The 17,430-nt window shown below is 44.8% G+C and overlaps 1 protein-coding gene across 1 annotated transcript in view; it reads right to left on the reverse strand.

The window, feature by feature from the left end:
* The window catches only part of MTR (5-methyltetrahydrofolate-homocysteine methyltransferase), a 484,998-nt gene that overhangs the window by 45,227 nt on the left and 422,341 nt on the right, over positions 1-17,430 (reverse strand). The window lies entirely within an intron of this gene.

Below are 17,430 nucleotides of genomic sequence, written 5' to 3' on the forward strand. Positions count from 1 at the left end.
GGTGCCCTAGATGCTTGTCTCTTATTGTTTTAATGTAGCACTGGCCAGTAAATGACCTAAGCAATTACAGGAAACTCTTGTGGAGGGGGTATTTTCCATTAATCCAAAGCGCTCAAGGCAGACTCAAAACAGTATTCCTTTACTATTTCATAATACACAGATCAAACAGAATTGCAACCTGAGAATGAATATAATTAAACACAAACAGTTCACTCATCACAATATTTTAATAATTCAACAAATATATGAGATCAGTACAGACAATTGTGCAGTGCTGTGCTCAAAGTGAACACACAGATATGTACAGACATAAATGTAAGCATTTACAAAAGTTCAAATAATCGAGGAATAATTTTACAATCAATACTCCAATATGGAAAATCAGGTAATTTTATTAAACACATTTTGGCCCTTATTTATATGAATGTGCTGACATTTTTCAACACAACAGCGGATATCAATCTTCATCAGGACAAAGTGGTAGGAACAACTGGTCTTCATTATGTTTTAGTCGCTAAAGTAAAAAACATGCTATTGATAGATATGAGAGGTGGCATACTAGTTAATTAAACTTTCTTATACTCAAACACCAGCAATCGTTAGAGCTAATCGAGGCCTGTAGAGCTAACCAGTCAAGAAAGATGTCTGGCAACTTAAAAAAACTATGGACCTGATTTAGATCTTGTCGGTATTACTGTCAAACCGATGTGGCAGTGGACCTAAGAAGACAGTCAAGTCGATGGTGTTCCACCTGCCGTATATAGATGTTACAGTCCTGCAGGCGGTGTACTGGCGGTGGTTTCCTTACAAAAGAAGGACATAGTGCGACCCAAGGGACATTGGACAATGGCACTGTCTATGGAATACAGGTAAGTCACACACACACACACACACACACTGTACCTAGGCCATATGTGTCTCCCTGCATCACACACAACACAACAAATACACACCATTAGGCACTGCCATTCCACCAAAACAAATAAATGTCGCAAACACACATTGACGTAAATCTATGACACAACATACGCACACTATTGACACTGCACCCACACACGATAGAACCACAACATCCTACATAACTACACACTCATACACATACACCCACACAACATCACAACTACACACATCACAACGACCGCCACACAAAACTCACCTGAATGTTGAACCCAGCAACACAACACAACACACACAACACCAATGTCATATGCCAGTGGCACACATACTCACACATCCACATCACCCACTCCAGTTCCCTCCAACTCAACCAGCCGATCGCTCACACACACATACATGTACTGACTCACACACACAACTCGAAGCATAACATGACAGGTACAGGTCCCCTTGCATTGTGCACACATGGACAGAGTTGCAAGGTGTGAGTGGCCCGTCACTGTGGTGCCAGCATTCATTCAGAAATGAATACTGACACCAAAATGACAGATGTGTATGTGTGTTGTGTATCAATGTGTCCCCTCATGCGCAGTGATCCCCCAACTTACACAGACAATGGGGATTGTACAGTGACAGAGGGGGTCATGTTTTCTCTGTGGTCCAGAGGCAGCAGCGACAAAGGGTGTTGTCCAGCCATGTCCAGCCGGAAACGGCAGAGGAATAGGGAAAAAAATGAGTTTTCACTCCTTTCCCTCTCTCCCCATCCACCAAGTCAGAAGTGGAGGTCAGACCGCAACACTTTGCTTGGCAGTAAGGCACATCCTAATGTGCACGGTGGTATGTGTGGTTGGAGTACTGCCCCAGCCACAATTTCCTCTTTTCCTCTGGGGCCGTCGCAGTAGAAGGGAATCCTTAGCGGAGTTGGTGGTACTCGGGCGGGTAAAGTCTGTGGTACCACCAACACCTAAATATGGCAGGCGGACTGCCAAGCTGGCGGACAGGGTTTCCCTCGAAATAGTGGTGGCGGACCAGTTACCACCAACATCTAAATCAGGCCCTATATCTTGATAACTCAATTGCCCCAGAAGATATGGCATTACAAGACCGTCACTATCAGCTGTGAAGCAGAAAATGTGGCTTTCATCATCACAGCTTCTTTCAGCTGATAGAGCAGTCTTAAAATTGCAAGACCTCAGAAACCGAAGACATGTACGGAGGCTACTCTAGTGGGGGATAGTCTGTACTCCATTTCATTATATCCTGTGAATATGATTCCCCACTGCAACTGGCACAGCACGGACATAATTCAAGTACTTTGTCCTAATGATCCATAAATAATTTCTAGGAGACAAATCCCAATAATCCCTAGAGGACTCCCTTTTAGGTCAAGCGTGCAAGTGCTCTGATGTGTTGTAATCGATCTGTGGGCTTTTAACCACGCCCACCCCACGCCTATGGGCTTGCCTTCCAAAAACCCCTTATCATTATTGGTAAATGCTTCACGTTTGTTCCTCCTTGGGGCGATTTTGTTACCGCCTTGGCCATCGACCCTGTTACATGGATAGTTGCATGTTTGCCGATGCGTTTGACTGCAAGTGAACTTCTTTTTCCTTTTGCGTCTCTCCTTCGCGCTCACGCTCATAGCGGCCTTGGCGCTTTGAATTGGCTCACTTATGTTAACTATTTTACTTTTCATTTTCAATTCATATGGCAAAAAAAAGCCCAGTTAGGAATTTAGAACGCTAATAGTTCTAACTCAAGGAAACGCAAGACCCACTGCATTGCAAATGCTTGTATTACTTTAGTGTGTCAGGGACTAATCAGCCAACATTGGCCTGGGTGGGAAGGCCCATAAACTGAGGCTAAAAAGCACTGCAAAAGCCAATAAGGTCTCACTTTTAAAAATGCACACTATGGCTTTACCAATGCTTGTTTACATTAGCTGGATCAAAATCCAAAATGGCCACCTGTGTTTTATGGAATCTGTACTATTTGCCTGCATGACTGACCAGATTTTACCTAGGGGAAATTATGTGGGAAAACACTTGCAAGGATGTAGGGTTAGCCTCTAAGAAATTTCAGTGGGGTTGAGGATTATTGAGTTCATTGTTGGAAAACAGAGCTGGTCCAAGAAAAGCTAAAACAGCACAGCAACACTCATTTACAAAGCCATCACGTAGACCTCTGCCCGCAAAAGGGATAATTTGCAAATTGTTATCTGTCTTACTAGTGTGATTTGGTCTTGGTGCATTGAGACACATGTACCCTGAATCGAATTCTGGAAATGTGCAGTTCTATCGCTGGAAAATAGGACTGCAGCTCAACTCCTTGTAGATGAAAAAAAATGTGCGTAAAATTCAAAGTATTCTTTTGTTCCATAGCAATCATCCTTTGGTTTTAGTATTCATTTAGATATGATCTCAACAGCTATGAAATGATTTTTAAATTATTTCTTCAGGTTTACTGTTTTTGGTTTAGGTCTCATGAGGTAAAAAAATACCAGATTTAATTGTTTTTCCAATTTTTTACTGGCTTGGATGAACAAGTTACTTACCTTTGGTAACGCCTTATCTGGTAGAGACACTATCTACCTGCAGATTCCTCACCTTAGAATATCTCCCAGGAGTCAATCTGGATCCACAAATCTCTCTCGAGCAGTATCTCTGCATGCCAGCAGATGGCACTGTTTTGCTCTTTGTTGGCATCAACTGCACCAGAAATAAAGTGCGTAGTGCCTATGTAGGCACCACCCCAGCGTGCTGACATCAATTACTTTTTGCGACCTTTCTGCACCAGAAGCATGGCGGAATCTGATAAGGGCTACCCTATACATAGAAATCTGTTTGCAGGGTTGGGATGATGGGAGGGTCGTTAAGGAATCGGCGGCTGGATAGAGTATCTGATGATGTATTACCAACAGTAAGTAACTTGTTCATCTGATGAAGACTTCTAGCCGCACATTCCTTACCTTAGAATACATACCCAGGCAATGCCCCTGTAGAGGTGGGTCTGCGAACAGATATACACCAGGAGGTGTTTGGGAACCAAATAGGCAAAATGCCCATCATGACAGGCCTGACTGTCCATGCAGTAGTGCTTTGTAATTGTGTGCAGAAATGTCCACGTTGCAGTCTGAGAGATGACCAGGACAGGTACATTGTGAGCTAATATAGTGGTCACAGCTTTGGCTCTGGTGAAATGAGCCTGCAAGCTCTCAGGGGGCTGCTTTCTGGCCAGTGCATAGCAGATTTTAAAGCAGAGCTTTATTCATTGTGAGATGATGTTTCTGCATGGCCTTTCCTTTCTTTGCCCCGACGAACCCAATGAAGAGTTGATCATCCACCCGGAACTCTCTGATACAATCAATATAGAAAGACAATGCTCCTTTTGGGTCCAGGTGGTGGAGTCTCTCCTCTTTGGAAGTGTGAAGTGGAGCAATGAAGGTAGCCAACGGGATGCACTGGCCTACGTGGAAAGGTCTTACTACTTTTGGCAGGAAAGAGGTGCACATTTTTAAAACAAGTCTGTCTGGGAAAAAAAGTAATGTAAGGAGGGTGCAAAGAATGTGCATGGAATTCATTAACCATCCTGGCCGAAGTAAGGCCACTAGAAGGGTTGTTTTTGAGAATAACAGGCGTAGAGGACAATTGTGCAAGGGTCCAAAGGGCGAGCACATCAGGAAGCTCAAAACTAGGTACAGATCGCATTGTGGCATAATGAAAATGTCACTTACCCAGTGTACATCTGTTCGTGGCATTAGTCGCTGCAGATTCACATGTTTGGCACAGTCCGCTGCCTGGTGTTGGGCTCGGAGTATTACAAGTTGTTTTTCTTCGAAGAAGTCTTTTTGGTCACGGGACCGAAGGACTCCTCCCTCCTCGGCTCCATTGCGCATGGGCGTCGACTCCATCTTAGATTGTTTTCCCCGCAGAGGGTGAGGATGGAGTTGTTTGGTATAAATAGTGCCCATGCAATGGAGTGAATATGTATGTACGTTAAGAGTTTCTAATAATTATTTACAAATGTTCAGATGTTTAAGATTTATGATCTACTTCTAAACGGCTACAGGCTTCCCGGGGAGGTGGGAGGGTACATGTGAATCTGCAGCGACTAATGCCACGAACAGATGTACACTGGGTAAGTGACATTTTCAGTTCGATGGCATATGTTGCTGCAGATACACATGTTTGGCATAGACTATAAAGCAGTTACCTCCCCTAAAAGCGGTGGTTTAGCCTGTAGGAGTTGAAGTAGTTTGGAATAATGTTCTTAGTACAGCTTGGCCCACTGTAGCTTGTTGTGCATTTAGTACGTCTACACAGTGGTGTTTAGTAAACGTATGAGGCGTAGACCAGGTTGCAGCCTTACATATTTCGCTCATAGGAATGTTTCCTAGAAAGGCCATTGTAGCACCTTTCTTTCTGGTTGAGTGTGCCTTTGGTGTAATAGGCAATTCTCTTTTGGCTTTAAGATAGCATGTTTGAATGCATCTGACTATCCATCTAGCAATGCCTTGTTTAGAGATTGGATTTCCTATGTGTGGTTTTTGAAAAGCTATGAACAGTTGTTTTGTTTTCCTGATTAGCTTTGTTATGTCAATGTAATACATTACTGCTCTTTTGATGTCTAATGTATGTAGTGCCCTTTCAGCCACAGAATTTGGTTGTGGGAAGAACACTGGCAATTCTACTGTTTGATTTAAATGGAATGGTGAGATTACTTTTGGCAGAAATTTTGGATTTGTTCTTAGAACTATTTTATTGTTGTGTATTTGAATAAATGGTTCTTGTATGGTAAATGCCTGTATTTCACTTACTCTTCTGAGGGATGTGATTGCAATGAGAAATGCGACCTTCCAGGTTAGATATTGCATTTCACAGGAATGCATGGGTTCGAAAGGTGGACCCATGAGTCTTGTTAAGACGATGTTAAGATTCCATGAAGGAACTGGTGGTGTTCTTGGTGGTATAATTCTTTTTAGCCCTTCCATGAATGCTTTAATAACTGGTATTCTAAATAGAGACGATGAATGAGTAGTTTGTAGGTAAGCAGATATTGCTGCGAGGTGTATTTTTATAGATGAAAAAGCGAGATTTGCTTTTTGCAAATGTAGTAAGTATCCTACTATGTCTTTAGTAGAGGCATGTAATGGTTGTATTTGATTGGCATGGCAGTAGTAAACAAATCCTTTCCACTTAGATGCATAGCAGTGTCTAGTGGAAGGTTTTCTAGCTTGTTTTATGACCTCCATGCATTCTTGTGTGAGGTCTAAGTGTCCGAATTCTAGGATTTCAGGAGCCAAATTGCCAGATTCAATGATGCTGGGTTTGGATGCCTGATCTGTTGTTTGTGTTGTGTTAACAGATCTGGCCTGTTGGGTAGTTTGACATGCGGTACTAGTGAAAGGTCTAGTAGAGTTGTATACCAAGGTTGTCTTGCCCATGTGGGTGCTATCAGTATGAGTTTGAGTTGGTTTTGACTCAACTTGTTTACTAGATATGGAAGGAGAGGGAGAGGGGGAAAAGCGTACGCAAATATCCCTGACCAACTCATCCATAGAGCATTGCCTTGTGATTCGCGGTGTGGGTACCTGGATGCGAAGTTTTGGCATTTTGAGTTTTCTTTTGTTGCAAACAAATCTATCTGGGGTGTTCCCCAAATTTGAAAGTACTTGTTCAGAACTTGGGGGTGAATTTCCCATTCGTGGACTTGTTGGTGGTCTCGCGAAAGGTTGTCTGCTAGTTGGTTTTGTATTCCTGGAATAAATTGTGCTATTAGGCGAATGTTGTTGTGAATCGCCCACTGCCAAATCTTTTGTGTTAGGAGGCACAATTGTGTTGAGTGTGTTCCTCCTTGTTTGTTTAAATAATACATTGTTGTCATGTTGTCTGTTTTGACAAGAATGTATTTGTGTGTTATTATGGGTTGGAAGGCTTTTAACGCTAGAAATACTGCTAACAGTTCTAGGTAATTGATATGAAATTTTGTTTCGTGTATATCCCATTGTCCTTGAATGCTGTGGTGATTGAGGTGTGCTCCCCACCCTGTCATGGAAGCATCTGTTGTTATAACGTATTGAGGTACTGGGTCCTGAAATGTCCGCCCTTTGTTTAAATTTTTGCTGTTCCACCATAGAAGCGAGAGGTATGTTTGGCGGTCTACCAACACCAGATTTTGAAGTTGACCCTGTGCTTGTGACCATTGTGATGCTAGACACTGTTGTAAGGGTCGCATGTGTAGTCTTGCGTTTGGGACAATGGCTATGCATGATGACATCATGCCTAGAAGTTTTAGCACAAATTTTGCTTGTATCTTTTGGTTTGGAAACATAGCACTTATTACCTTGTGGAATGCCTGCACTCTTTGTGGACTTGGAGTGGCAATTCCTTTTGATGTGTTGATGGTTGCTCCTAGATATTGTTGTGTTTGACACGGTTCTAGGTGTGATTTTGTATAGTTGATGGAAAACCCCAGTTTGTGAAGGGTTTGTATGACAAATGTGGTGTCGTTTGCGCATTTTTTTACTGTGTTGGTCTTGATTAGCCAATCGTCTAGGTAAGGGAACACATGTATCTGTTGTCTCCTGATGTGTGCTGCTACTACTGCTAGACATTTTGTGAACACTCTTGGTGCAGTTGTTATTCCGAATGGCAACACCTTGAATTGGTAATGTATTCCTTTGAATACGAACCGTAGGTACTTTCTGTGAGAAGGGTGTATTGGTATATGAAAGTACGCATCCTTTAGGTCTAATGTGGTCATGTAATCTTGCTGTTTGAGCAGTGGAATGATGTCTTGTAGTGTGACCATGTGAAAATGGTCCGATATGATGTAGGTATTTAGTGTCCTGAGATCTAATATTGGTCTTAATGTTTTGTCTTTTTTTGGAATTAGAAAGTACAGGGAGTAAACTCCTGTGTTTTTTTGTTGTACTGGTACTAACTCTATTGCATCCTTTTGCAGTAGTGCTTGAACTTCTAGTCCTAAAAGTTCTAAATGTTGTGGTGACATTTTGCGTGTTTTGGGGGGGATGTTTGGTGGGAAGTTGTGGAATTCTATGCAATAGCCATGTTGGATTATTGCTAATACCCAATTGTCTGTTGTAATCTGTTGCCAAGATTGGTAGAATTGGCTTAGTCTTCCCCCCACTGGTGTTGAGTGAAGGGGTTGCGTGACTTGAAAGTCACTGTTTAGGTGGAGGTGTTTTTGGAGTCTGGAATCTTCCCCTACTCCTTGGGAATTGACCCCCCCGATATCCCCTGAAACCTCCCCTTTGGAAGGAACCCTGATATGGTGTGGTTCTTGTTTGTTGGCTGGTAGTGTCTGTGGGTTGGCCACGAAACCCCCCTCTAAATGGAGTTTTTCTGAAAGAGCCTCTGCTCTGCGGGGAGTAGAGTGCGCCCATGGCCTTGGCCGTGTCTGTGTCCTTTTTAAGTTTTTCAATGGCTGTATCCACTTCAGAGCCAAAAAGTTGTTTCTCGTTGAAGGGCATATTAAGGACAGCCTGCTGGATTTCAGGTTTGAAGCCTGAAGTGCGTAGCCAAGCGTGTCTCCTTATGGTGACAGCAGTGTTGACTGTTCTTGCTGCAGTATCGGCTACGTCTAGTGAAGAGCGGATTTGATTGTTTGAGATCGTTTGTCCCTCTTCCACTATTTGCTGCGCCCTTTTTTGGTATTCCTGGGGAAGATGGTCTACGAGAAGTTGCATCTCGTCCCAGTGTGCGCGGTCATATCTGGCCAGCAGCGCTTGTGAATTTGCGATGCGCCACTGGTTGGCTGCCTGTGATGCTACTCTTTTCCCTGCCGCATCAAATTTTCGGCTTTCTTTGTCCGGAGGTGGGGCGTCGCCAGATGTATGTGAATTTGCTCTCTTGCGAGCTGCCCCTACTACCACGGAGTCAGGTGGTAACTGCGAAGTAATAAACACTGGGTCTGTGGGTGGTGGTTTGTATTTCTTATCCACCCTTGGGGTGATGGCTCTTGATTTTACGGGCTCTTCAAAAATTTGTTTTGCGTGCCGTAACATCCCTGGTAGCATTGGGAGACATTGATATCGGCTGTGTGTAGCCGAGAGGGTGTTAAATAAAAAATCATCCTCTATAGGATCGGAATGCAGTTGGACATTGTGGAATTCTGCTGCCCTAGCCACCAGTTGCGAGTATGAGGTACTGTCCTCTGGCGGTGACGGCTTTGTGGGGTATGACTCGGGATCATTGTCCGGCACTGGGGTGTCATACAGGTCCCAAGCGTCTTGATCCTGATCGTCATGACTTATGGTAGTTTGCGCTGGTGAGTGCATTTGTGGCGGTGTTTGTGCCGGCGATGCCTGTGGTGGAGAGGGCGGAGGCGTGACTTTTTTTAACCACTTTGGCTTGTGGTTGTGCGTCATCCTTTGGAAGTCCGATCCTTCTTTTCCTCATGATTGGGGGAAGGGTTGATATCTTCCCTGGATGTACAGTCTCTTTTGTGTGTAGTCCGATTCTACACTTTGGAGCTCTTGTCCAAATCTGTGCATTTGGCCACTTATTCCTTTTTCCTCTGAGTAGGATGAAGGTGTGGTATTTTTCGGCGCCGAGAGAGAATCTTTTTTCGGTTTCGGCACCGACAGAATTTTTGTTCCTTTCGGCATGGATTCTCGGTGCCGATGTTTTTCGGTGCCGGTATCTTGTTTTTGTCTCTCGGAGCCGCTTTCTCGGCTCCGAGGTTGCTCCATGGCGGTCCCTCGACCGGAGTCGGGTGTCTTCGCTATGGGCGTGCCCTTTTTCGGCGCCTTCGACGGGTCGCCTGTTTTATGGGTCGAGCCATGGCCTGTTGGCAGTGGCGTCCCCTGGGCTTTCGGTTTGTCGATGGATTTACTTTTCGACGTCTTACTCACAGTTTGTTGCTGTTGTTCGACGTCGGAGTCTCCGGATTCTGATTCCGGAACCGAGAATGTTTCCTCTTCCTCGTCGAAACGTTGTTTTGTCGACGTGGACGCCATTTGTTGACGCCTGGCTCTTCGGTCCCGGAGTGTTTTTCTGGACCGGAAGGCTCGACAGGCTTCACAGGTATCCTCCTTGTGCTCGGGGGACAAGCACAAGTTACAGACCAAGTGCTGATCTGTATAAGGATACTTACTGTGACATTTTGGGCAGAAACGAAACGGGGTCCGTTCCATCGGCTTCGATGTCGCACGCGGTCGGGCCGACCAGGCCCCGATGGGGGATCGAAACTACCCCAAAGTCTTCCGATGATCGGTGTCGATGTACCTAACTATCCCGATACCGAACGGAACAATAACGACGCTTTCTTCCGAGATTCTGACTAACTTTCCGAACCGAAACACGGAGCGAAAAGGAATACGTCCGAACCCGACAGCGGAAAAAAACAATCTAAGATGGAGTCGACGCCCATGCGCAATGGAGCCGAGGAGGGAGGAGTCCTTCGGTCCCGTGACCAAAAAGACTTCTTCGAAGAAAAACAACTTGTAATACTCCGAGCCCAACACCAGGCAGCGGACTGTGCCAAACATGTGTATCTGCAGCAACATATGCCATCGAACTAAAGGGTTTCTGAGGAAAAATATGCTGTAGCCGTTATAGGAAACAAGTCAAAACAGGTGACCTGAATGGGGAGGGTTGATCAGGCAGCCACAGCAATGCCAATATGGCTGAAAGGTACCCTTTAACAGCAGAGTCTTGCTGGAGTAACAAGACAACAAACAACAAAACTTCAGACAAGGGTGCAAAAAAGCGGTCAACCTTTTAGGAAGTACGTCCAAGCCACAAATTTGTCTGATTGGCAGGTGTATGCTGTCTTGGTTGAGGGACACCTGGCTGCAAGAATGAACTCACAGACTTTTGGAGGGTGCTGCTGCTCAATCACCATGCATGAAGGTGGAGTATGTGCAGGTTCGGGTGCAAGACCTTGCCCTGTTGCTGCAACAGTATATCCTCCCAAAGAGGCAGCCTCACCAGAGGACCAATGCTCATACTCAGGAGTTTGGGATGCCATACTGTCTCCGCCTAATCTGGAGTCAAATGGATGACTTAAGCCCGGTCGTTCCTGATCTTCTTGAGAACTCTGGGCAGGAGTGATATCAGCGGAAAGATGTACAGAATGCCTGAGATGATAAGCGTCTCCGAGCTAGTTTCACCTTGGAAACTCCAACATGCAGAAGTGCGGACATTGCACACTCTTGGTGGTGGAGAATTGATCTGGCCAAGGTTCTCCCCAATCTCTGAAGAGACCTTTCACCGCCTCCTGATAGAGATGCCATTCGTGATCTGCTAAATATCGACAGCTGAGTTTGGGCGCTCTGGTGTTTAGAGAACCTGCCAGATGTTGAACCACTAGGAATATTGTTAGAAACTGGGTTTCTGGTTGGCAGAGAAAAGCACCCTGTTAAAGCAGGAACTATAATCCAGGTCAGGGCAAGTGTCCAGAAAATCCTAAATTAACCTGTGCTCACACCCTGGTAGCTTGGCACAGGGCAGTCAGGATTAACATAGAGGCAATGTGAAAATTTCCACACAAAAAGATACCACACCTGGTTAGAAAAATAGAACTCTATTTAAAAAATAAAACAAGACCAAAACAAAAATCTAATAAGTAGAACTTGAGTTATGAAATTTTAAAGAATAAACTGGAAACTAGTGCTTAAAAGCAGAAGTGCAAACCATGGATACTGACCGCGCCAGTGTGGGACAAAGTTAAAAGTTCAGGCCAACCGTGATGGAGCACGGCGGGATAAAGGAACCCAGTGAGGACTGCTGAACAAACGTACCTTAATCCTGGTTGTGTCCCATGCTGAAGGTGTGGGGTGCAGCCAAAGCGATGCGCTGGTCTCGATCCCTGCAGTGGCGGAGGAGATGCATTGCGAGGAGATGCGTTAATTTTCTCCATGCAGCAGAAGCAATGCATCGGTTCAAGGATGCAGCAGTTCTGAAGGCGATGCGCCAGTTCTGTTCCTGCAACAGCGGCGATGTGTCGTAATTGATCCCCGCATTAGAGGGGGTACACCGGGTGCGATCCACGCAACAAGGGTGATGTGCCAGTCCTGATCTGAGCAGCAACGTTAATGTATCAGGTTGGGAGGATGCGTTGGTTCGGCTGCAGCAAGCACCTTTGGTCCATTTTCATGGGTCCACCACTTGATCGGGTAGACTTACAGATGACAGAGTTCAGGCGCAGAGGCAGGTTAGTTTGTAAGTCTTTTATGTGCCTGAGACTTCAGATTAGGAAACCAGTCTGCTGGCCCTTGGTATCAGTTTGGGTTTTGGCTTGGAGAGATGCAGGTGGAGTCCTTCTCAATCCCAAGAAAGCAGGCAGCAGCTAGCAGGTCAGCACAGCAAAGGACGAATCCAGGAGAGTAGCAGTCCAGCAGAGTGGCAGTCCTTGTAGCAGCACAGCAGTCCTTCTTCCTGGCAGGATATCCACAAGTCCAGAAGTGTACTGAAGAGGTAGTCTGAGATACAGTATTTTATGCAGTGGTGCCTTTGAAGTGGGGAAGATTTCATAGAAGGGTCTTTGAACTGCACAGATGCCCTCCCCTACATTTCCTGGCTCCAGACCCAGTACAGGGGGGTATGCAGCCCTTTGTGTAGGGACAGGACACAGCCTATTCGGGTGTAAGTGTGAAGCTGTGCACAGCTCCTCTCTCCCATCCTCCCAGGATGGCCCATCAGGTCTCAACTAAGCTCCCTTTGTACGTGGCTGTCTAGAGGGAATACACAAGGCCCTGTTGTCACCCAACCGAGACTTGCAATCAGAGACAGACTGCAGGCACACCAGGCTAAGAGCAGGAAAAAGACAGTTTTTTTAAAGTGGCATTTTCAAAATGGTAATGACAAATCTGACTTTACAATTAAAGAGGATTTATCATTACAATTCCAGAGGTACTAAGCATGACAAATCCACCTCCTTTCAATGAGGAATTACAGCTTATTAAATGTAATAAAGAATCCCCAATGTTATTCTATGAGAGGGATAGGCCTCACAGTAGTGAAAAACGAATTTAAGAGTTTTTCACTATCAGGACATGTAAAACATTAAAGCACATGTCTTACGTTTTAATGCATAGCACCCTGCCCTATGGGCTTCCTAGGGCCTACCTTGGTGGTGACATATGTAATAAAAGGGTAGTTTAAGGCTTGGCAAGGGGTGGTAAATGCCAAGTCGACATGGCAGTGTAACACTGCATTGAGGCTGCAATGGCAGGCCTGGAATATGTTTTAGGGGGTCTACTAGGTGGGTGACACAATATGTGCTGCAGGCCACTGGTAGCATTTAATTCACAGGCCCTGTGTATATGTTATACCACTCAACAAGGGACTTACAAGTAAATTAAATATGCCAATGGGGTATATGCCAATCAAACCATGTTTTAGGGAAAGAACATGAGCACTTTAGCACTGGTTAGTAGTGGTAAAATGCACAGAGTCCGAAAGCTAGCAAAAACAAATTCAGCAAAATTGGAGGCAAGCAGACAAAAGGTTTGGGGGAAGAATACACTAAAACTAACAGGTCTAACAGGTATGATAATGGGGTTGATGCCGTCATGGGGCACTGGCACCAGTGGGGACGACCTTGGTGGAATGGGCTTTGGGAAAGGTTGACGTCTTGCGGTCGGAACCGTTCCCGTTCCACAACGAGAACAAGTGGGCCAGAGGGCGGACCTGCCAGCAATAAGCCAGTGGGGGCAACCATCGAACCCATGGGGCCCAAAAGCGCTCAATAGGAGTCGGCCCACCAAAAGATGAGGTGCATGGCTTCATAAAATTTACAAAGTTGGGTGGGGGTCGCTCCGGTTCCAGGAGACCCAGGAAGGTGCGGAGCAGAGCCAGAGACAGGCTCCATGTGGGAGTGGGCACTTCAGTGAAGCCGTTCCAGCGTCTCATCTGAAGATATGGACCGTTGCAGTCAAGTTGAGGAGTGCTTTGACTTCTTTGACTTCTTGTGGGACTTACCTGATGACTTGGAATGCAAAGACGAGCACCTGAAGTGACTCTACAATCAGGCCCGGGGCCTTCCTCATGACTGGAACCCGGAGCCTTGTGGAGGAGATCTGCGTCAGGTGATAAGGAGCTTCAAGGAGCACTCACAAGTCTTGGGGTTGTGATCCAGCTCCAAGCACCAAAAACAGGCCAGATTGGGGTCTGCCACAGACACCTGTCTGTGACAGGAACTACAGGGTTTAAACCGCACTGGTTTCTTAGCGGACCTTCTACCATACTCGTAGATAAAGTCTCGAAAAAAAGGCTTGACAAAATGTAAAAAATAAAAAAAATAAAAAAGTCAAAATGACTGGCGGTAGCTCTCTCCAGATCAGCGCTAACTGGCACGAAAAGAAAAAAACTGATGGCAGCGCACTGAGATGGTGCACCAGTTTCTCTCTGAACTTTTTATGGCTTATGATCTACAAACACTGGGATAAGTTTTGATGTCCTCACACCATTCCTGCTTTTAAGCAGATGTAATGTAGTACGTAGTACAGTCCTTGTACTGCCAGGATGGAGATTGTCTAGTTTTCAACAACTGCTTCATTTCAACACTCACTTGTCATAAAAGCTGAGGTCCCTAAAACTCTATTTGGAGGTGCAGTGCCTCAGGCACCATGACAGTGGAGTCACCCATAATCACTCTTTGAAGCAACTGTGAACCAAAGACAAGACACTGTCTCCACTGACGAGTCCTTTTAACAGAAGTTAAGACAGATTAGATTAGTAACTGTCTTTGTAACCGACATATGAGACCCTGCGTTATCAAAGAATGCCTTGTCTCCTGCTTATAATACTTAAAGACTGACACGAATAACAAGATTTCATTTGAAGTGCAGTTTATCACTTCTGAAATGAGCAAAATTACGAAGATGCTGAAGTTTGATTTGGTATCCCTAGTTCAAAGGTGATAGTAACAAAGTACCTCTTCATCCACTGGTCTGGCACTTGTGAAAAAAATTCCCTTGACAGGGTACAAAGCGTGGGCCTCCTTAAAAAGAGTGTACAGGTGTGCCTAAGGAATATATTAATGAATCCCACTCCTATCAGGTCAAGGAAAATGTCCTCAAAGCAGTGGGAAAGTATGATCCTATTGCATGCCAGGACACACTGTGCGTTTTCCAGGATATCCCACTGTGTTGAGTATCACTCTTATGGCAAAAAACATGTTTGAGAATCTTGTCACTGAAGGCAAACGAGACATCTCAAATATGAAGCTCAAGTGTGATCCTCCAACATCTTCAACACCCAATGAAAGGAAGAAAGGCCAACAGTGGCAAAGCTTCAGACAAAGAGAGGAAAGGATATGCTCGGCAACTGTCACAGAGGACAGGGAATTAACTATATTTCTCTCACTGCTTAGTCTTCATGTATGGCTATTCAACCTTGGTCTAGGTCATCATCACTATTTTCTTTTCTTCAGGAAGATGGGTGTATCCAGACGTGGGACCTGAGCCACAGAAATCAAGCTGTGCCATAATTTTTATATAGGAAAAATGCACAAAGCAAAATGTCTTGGGGGAATTATGAAACAGATGTGCCACAGCTGGGAAACACTGTGCTTTAAACAGTCTCCAGCAGATGTCTCGCATAATTTTTGGACGTGAAGTATGTCCTTCCATACAATTTTACCCCAAACTAATGAAATTAACTTTTCATAATATGTTTATTTTTCACAACAACTATGTGTATTGCACAAACAAACACAATGTCTAATTTTGCTCCCCTCTCTACTTTGCAAACCATTACCTACCACAAGGATTGGTCAGGTAAAATGCAAATTAGTTAGACTGAAATGTATACAATAACAATTAATGTATCTTAAGTAAATTGTACGCTATTCAAGATTTCCACGTTAATCGCCTGGTATGATGGCCAGGATTATAATCAGTCAATTTGCATCAAATGAAAAATTCATGTTTTCGTACCCAAATGTGCTTCAAACAGTTTTCAGTACTCTTTCAAGGCTAGCAATAAGATAAAATGAACATGTTACTTATCTTTGGCGATGCTCTTTTTGGTAGATACTCAGTCTAATGCAGATGCCCCATCTTTAGGATATTCCCCAGGTTTTTCAGACTTGAGCTGGAAACTTTAAACCAATGCCCCTGCATGCAGCTAGGGGGCGCTGGCTCTGTACTACCCCAGAAAGTGGTGCGGAGACACATATAAGCCCCACCCTTGTGCACGGACGTTGGTTTCTTGCTTGACTCTTTCTGAGCCCTCAGGCGAGGAACAGGACAATCATCTGTATCAGTGTCCAGATTGCTAACTTAGGATCTTTTTAGACGGCCACTCCACAGAACAGAGAGGTGGGGAGGACAGTGAGGAATATGAAACTAGAGTTCCCACCAAAAGAGTGGTAATGAACATAAGTAACTTGTTCATCTGTTGGATAGCTTCTAACTCCAGGTTCCCTGCCTTAGGAACAGATATGAAAGCAATACCTTCCAAAGCTGGAGTCATAGAAGAGGATGAGGACCACAAAGTCCTTAAATAAAAACAGGCGAAATGTCAATCCCGTCACATCTTGCTGTCCACGTATTAGTGCTTCATGTGTTGGTGCACTGAGGGCCCGGTCACAGCCTAGCAGATGTCAAAGACAGGCACTCCACATACCAATGCAATGGTGGCAGCCTTAGCTCTGATGGAATGGGCTCTAAGCCTTTCAGGGGTCTACTTTTTGGCCAGCCCATAGCAGATTTCATTGCAGAAGACTATCCACCTCAACACAGTCCTCTTATGCACAGCTTCCCATTTCTTCGCCCTGGACCAGCTGACCAAGAAGCTTATGATTCTTGGTACAATCAACAAAAAAGCTTAAAGCTCTTCTGGGGTCCAAAAGATGGAGCTTCTCCTTACCTTCAAGGAGTGAGGAGGGGCAAAGAGTACTGGGAGAGTGATGGATTGTCCAACATGGAAAGGATTCATGACTTTAGGCAATACTGCCATCGGAGTCATCAGCACCAGGTTGTCTGGAAAAAGGTGGTGTAGAGTGCTTTTGCTAAAAGTGCTGAAAGTTCACTCGAGCGCTGAGATGAAGTGAACACAAGGAGGAAGACAGACTTTAAGGTCAGAAGACACAAATTGGATTAAAGTGCATAAACATTAGAAACGTCAAGACAAAAATTAAGGTCCCACTGTTGCATCACAAATGGTTTGGGAGGAAATACGTGCCAAACTTTTAAAAAAATGCATCACAACAGTTTATTTAAGGAAGGACAGTTACTCTGGTAAACATAAGAAGGCCGAAAGGGCCTACAAATAAATTTTAATCATACTCACAGCACGGCCTTGAAGTGCTAAAGACAAAATAAACAACAGGACGTCTGACCATTCCTCTTGGAAGGGATCTTTCTTACAGACTCTACACTAGGACACAAAGTTGTCCCAGCCTCCACTTGATGGAGGGCAGGAAGGATTTCCACATCGGACAAATATGCCGCGACTCCAGCAGACTGATATAGAGCTGGGTTTCCTCTGATCTCCACATCTTCCAGATGACCCCCCCAACCCACCTGCGACACATCTGTCACTACTGTCAACTCTGAGTGGG

The sequence above is a fragment of the Pleurodeles waltl genome, chromosome 5, assembly GCF_031143425.1.
Source record: "Pleurodeles waltl isolate 20211129_DDA chromosome 5, aPleWal1.hap1.20221129, whole genome shotgun sequence".
NCBI lineage: Eukaryota > Metazoa > Chordata > Amphibia > Caudata > Salamandridae > Pleurodeles > Pleurodeles waltl.